Raw genomic sequence first — 6000 nt, forward strand, 5'->3', positions numbered from 1 at the left:
TCAATATTTGGGAATCTCTTTCATGGCTTGTTATTAAATTACAGTTAATAAAAACCTTTAATGTCCCGATTTAAAGATTAAACAAATTTGGCTAGGGACGGACTCTTCTGCTCTGCTCTGCTCTGCTAGGCAGGGATGGCAAACAATGTGGCAAGTCACAAAGCACTGGGCACCAGGCACCAGGCAGCAGGCAGCAAACAGCAGCCAGCACACTTTCAATTTTCGGAAAACACATAAAACTTGATTATCTTGATTAAATTGCAAATCAAAAACATGTTTCAAGGATTACTTGTATGCCACAGACGCACATACGCACACGCACAAGAACAAGCACACGCATGGATAGAGCGAGAGCTTATCAAACCACAGACACAGACACACACGCATACGCACACACCCACACACATGTACCTTGCAGCAAAGCTTCGGAGGAAGATACATATTTTTATTCACATGGATACAATGTGAGGGGATATAAATAATAATTGTAAACTGCAGACAGACTGTATCTGTGGGTGTGTTTGTGTTTGAATTTGTGTGTGTGGGTGTGCCATGTTAATCTGTTAACATGAAGCTTAGATCGATTTCATTTCAAAAGTGTTTATATCAATTTCAAGTAATTACAAGCAGCCACAAGCACATGGGTCTCCAGCTCGGGCCCAACCCAAAAACAAATCTGCATGCGAGTATACATATGTAGGTCCTCTTACTCGTAGAGATGTCGATACACAGGTGAAAACATGGTCACAAATCTTTCCACGCACTGGAAAATATGACGAAAATTTATTATAATTCAATTCCAAGGCTATGGAAACACTCTGAGCCCAAGCCACAAACGTGTTGAACTTGTTAGAGGCTCCTCCAACTGCTGGCAGCTCTCGACTGACAAGTGTGTTGACAGATGCATCAGGTGCCATCATCGCTGCAGTCGTCGAGGATTGTTTGAAAAGCTCTGCAGTTTCGCTTCGTAATTAATATTATTATTGATTTGGTGCGACAAGAAAACCTTTGGTAATGATTTGTTTGTGGGCGCTGATTAATGTCAATCAACTGATTAGTTGAAACTCAACTAATTGATTTAAGCTCCTGTGTCCTGTGTCTGTGGCTGTGTCTGTTTTGCAGCTGCTGAACTTTCAAGGAGATGAAATTCCTCTGAAGTTGCACTTAAAAACTTGTAAGCTATGCCTCTCCTAACCACTATAATAGTACTTTGGCCCTCTGCAATCAGCATCCTATTTGTATCCATTTCTCTTCATATTATGGGCTCAGGTTCAAACCTCTTCTGATGCAATAGTTTCTGAAATATATCTTACCCTTTTCGGGGCGTGTCAGAATCTGTCACAGACAACGGCATCATGTGGGGGATAGGGGATCATTTGAATTAATCGCATAATATGTGAACTAATTAAATGTCAACCCCAAAGCGCTGACTTAAAAGCCCCGTCGGACCAACTTTGTTGTCCTCCTTCGAGTATTACAAATGCAGGGAGAAACACGGAACTTTAGTGGCAGCAGCAGCTTACAGCTGGCAACTGGCACTAGTGCAGAGGTAAATGTAAGTAAATCTGCAAATGTCAAAGAGATTAGGTGAGTCATAGGCGTGGGCGTGGCAAAAGCAACGTAACAAGGGCGTTGCGGGTGCAGGAGCCATGGGATAACGGGGAGTAGGTAACTGGGCCGGGCTAATCTTACCAATTTTAAGCGCATTGTCTTCTGCCAGCTTCTGCGGGCTAGTTACGCCTTTTGTCCGTGTTCTTGCTGCTGCTCCCTTACTGGCACTGGTACTGGTGGTGGTACCGGTATGCTGCATCTTTTTCTTCATCTGCTGCGCTGCCCCTGGCGTGGTGTCACGGGTGGCTGTTTTTGGGCGTGTCCGGGGTAAGAATAAAAAACTTGGTGTATGTACGGTACGTGTGAGCAAAAAGCAAAAAGTGCCAGCGGCTTCGTGTCGATGAATGTCTGCGTGTACCTCTGTCTCTGTGCCCCTGTCTTTGCAAGAGTATGCAGGTGTGTTTGTGAGTATGTGTGGTTATGAATGTGTGTGTATGTTTGCATTGCACTTATGCACATGTGTACAAACAGACAAAAGGGGCAAAGGAGGACGAAAGCTTGCTACAAGGACAGTCGGCAGCAGTGGGCGGAGGCGGAGGCGCAGGGCGGAGCCGTGCAGGAGTTGAGGGGATGACGCTGTAATAGCATTCAAAACTCTTACTAATGAGCAGGCAAAGGGAGCGGGATGAAGAGAGAATGCAATAGAGACAAAGAAAGAGAGGGAGGGGAGGAAAGTCGGTTGAGAGGCTTGAGAGATGGCGGGTGGCGGAGGTGGCACCAGGGCAGGTGATGTGTTGCCTGCAGCGCGTTGCCAGCAATGCTTGAACCAATTTTACATTGTAGGACAGCGACAGTGGCAGGGGCACGGGCTGGGTGGAATGGAGTGGGGCAGGGGTCATGCCCAGCTCTGGCAGCAGCCACGGCAGGCTTCAAACTAATTGTGCAATTATTTTTGCATAAAGTGGCATAAACATGGCTAGAAGAGGCATTATGCGAGTGGCCTGACTTTTGCAACATATGAAGATGTGTTGTTGCCGATGCTACTGCCACACAGCACTATGCACTGCACTCCTCTTCCCCTCCCCTCCAATCCCCTTCTCTATTCCTCCCTGCTCTGTTCTTGCTGTTGCAACGCTCAAACACCAGAGAGGGGCAGGGGGAGCGGGGCGCGTGCCTAAGTGGCACTCGTAAAATTTGAATGTAATATTCATTATTTTTTGCACATTGTCTGTCGGTCCGTCTGCCCGTCTCACTGTCAGTTAGCTACATTTTTACTTTACTTTGTTGTGGCTGCTGCCAAACCTACGAGCATAGATGGCAGAACAGAGTCAGACCGGTTCTTTGTTTTAACTACTGTTCAAGGATGATTAAAGTGGCTGTGAAGTTGCCTGCATTACGCATACGCCTAGTGGGCCCAGTATGCCAAATAAAGATTCCTATAATTATTATACAAGCAAACTTGGGGCAAGCATTATAAATGGTTAGTTGACACTTCCACTTGTCAATTAGCTCCATTTAAGACAACAATTTATGCCAACACTGAGAGAAAACTGGAAAAGAGAAAAGAAAAGAGAAAAGCACACCCATACATTCCAATAAGACGCAGAGGGGCCAATTTGAGTCGTCAAACGATCAAATCTAGAACCTTGCGATATATTAAAGTACGTGTGAGCACGAGCGTGTGAGCATGGCGCAGTTACGTGAATCACAATCGCAAGAGGACTAACCAAGAATATCGTACACTCTATTGCGCTGAGAGATTAATATTTATTGCTAAGTAATCTTAAAATTGATAAGTATATCCCCGAATAACTTGGAGTGCTTGTATCGCATATTATGACACATACAGGACATATTTATAATATAGAGACTGCCAGTAATATGGACAAGTAAGAATTAGTATATAACATTTCCACTCTCAGGGTGTTTCTATAAATCTAGTGCGTAAATCTATCTCAAACCCGGGCACTTTGCAACCATTCAATGGGGGGTGCGCATAAACCTAAATTTTTCGACCCTTATATATTACATATATTCTATAAGTATACTTTTTTAGTTCCAAAGTCTTTGGTATCAAAGGCTGTTATTGCTCTTTCCGCGTTCTGCATTATCCATTCAATGTAAGAAATAAAATTTCAGTATGGAAAAACGGCTGGGAATTGAATAACTTAGTACAGTTTCAATATTGCAAAACTGTGAGTCGGTTTGCGTGACGTGCCTGGGGTTTAATTAAAGTATGCAATTTTTTAGCGGTGTAATGGTGTACCCTTGTTGCTGGGAGACAACGGAATGCAGAATGTATGTAGAATCCTATCCTATCCAATCAGTTTCCATGGTAGATGGCAGCCGCAAAGCAAATGTAGTTTCGGTCCTTTGGGTGGGCCGTAATTGAAGTTTAATTTTTGTGAAATTCGTAAGAAAACTGTGCCATGCAGTGGCTGTGTGTCGTGTGTGTTTGGGCTCGTATTTCTTCTGTCGATGATGACGATGACGACGCTTGCAAAGCCAGCGAAGCGAGCATGCCGGGCCGACCAAACGAACTTGGCCAACTTCTCAAATGGTTTCATAGCATTTTTTCGACAATTAAAATTAAAATTTCAATGAAATGAATGTTGGGCGTGTGCATATATGAGTGTATGTGACTGTAGAATGTGGGGGGAAAACCACAACAGAGAGAAAGCCAAGGGAGCAAGCACAGAAACAGGAGCAGTGGGAGTGGGAATGCGAGTGGCAGTGGCAAAGGCAGCGGCTAGCAAAACAAACCGCAGCAACCAAAACCAAACAGAAGCGTTACACAAAGAAAAAGTCGACTTCGTTGTCGACGTCGTCGTCGTCGTCTGGGCAAGAAATTTGCACAAATATGTAAATGAAATTGTACAACTCGACATACACCCGCATATGGCAGCAGCAGCAGAAGCAGCAATGGCAAAAACAACGTCGACACTCGAGCAACTTGCAACTAGACGGCAAGGTGCAAATGTGTGCCCAGGACTTGCAGCGCCAGCGTCTGCTCAGGTGCACAGGTGAGTGTGTGTCTGTGCGGTTTGCCTTCCCCTGTAGTTCGTTGACTTTTGAAGTTCTTCGACACGTGCTGGGGAGAAACGGCAGCAGCAGCGCCAGCAATTGCACTTTGCCGTTACATTTATTACATTTGTAATTGTTGTCAGTCGGAGTTGCGTTGCTTGTTTGCATGGGGCAGGCAAGAGCTGGTGCTGCACCTTAAGTGTGGGGAGGGGCAGAATCAAAGCACGAGCGTTAATTATGTGTCAGATGCAATTTCGGCGTGGCCCACACACGGCAGGACCAGGACGTGTGTAAACGGAAGTCGTTGCCAATTGAAGGCGCTTCCTGTGCTGTGCTGTGCTGTCGCTGCCTTTGCTGCGGTTTTCCCTCTAGCATGTGCCATTGCACAGTTTACGGCGCTATCGTTTGACTTTCACTTTTGGGAGATGCTAAACGAGGACATGACAGGGCTGGGCAGGGCAGGATTCAGCTCTTAGCCGGGGACTGCTCCTGCTCCGGGGCCAGGCTCATATACATATACAATGTGGCACATGCGAGGAGTTCTGTATTTAAAATGCCTTTGCATATTTCATTAACATTTTAAAAATGCATGAGCTGCTAATTGAAAACGTTTGTCGTGCCCCAGCACACACCGCACCCACACACACTTACACTCGCACGGAGCCCTAGCTAGCGGTGCGTAGAAGAGGGGAAAAAAGGTTAAAAGGTGCCATCGTGGCACTCAAAAGCCGGGCAACATAGTTTAGCACTTTGCTCCTCCATTGCCCAAGAAATCAAAGCTCTCCCCTCCACCCACTCTCTCTTCAGCTCGGCTCTCCTAATGTATGCGACCTGCACTCAAAGTTCGCCTATAACCTGGCTAGTCCTTGGGTCCTTGGCTAAGTTCTCCTCAGTATTGTATTGTATACGAAAATACAGCTAGACCTCGGCACATGTGTAGGTCTTGAGTTGTGTTGAGGTCTTCAGGGGTCAAACACACACATACGAGTACACACACACACACTGGCGCACCTTCAATCACTTCCGCTGAACGATGAAGTAGCTCTTTTGCACGCTATTATTCTGCTGGATACCGCCATAGTATAGCCCCGTAGTCCCCGTATGTAATTGGAACGTGTGAGAAATATCAAGCAAAAGCCAAACCAAAAGCAAAGGCGGCCTAGGACTGGTGGTCGGGGCAAGAGTCGCTTAAGCTGTAGCCCTGTTTTGCCGGATGTCCTGTTAGAAGCGTAAATAGGCATAAAACAACGAAAAGAACATTTCTATTACCCTGCTCGAAGTAGGAGTCGGATGGCGCTTGGCATTTGTCTGGCCGCCTGTCCGGCCGGCTTCAATGGAAGCCGCCTCGAGCCCCAGCCAGCCGTGAAAACTTGTCTAAAGTCTTAGTCCTGCGGCAGCATAGCGGAAACGCTGCCAAGAGCTGTC

Source organism: Drosophila pseudoobscura, chromosome 2 (genome assembly GCF_009870125.1).
Source record: "Drosophila pseudoobscura strain MV-25-SWS-2005 chromosome 2, UCI_Dpse_MV25, whole genome shotgun sequence".
Classification (NCBI taxonomy): Eukaryota; Metazoa; Arthropoda; class Insecta; order Diptera; family Drosophilidae; genus Drosophila; species Drosophila pseudoobscura.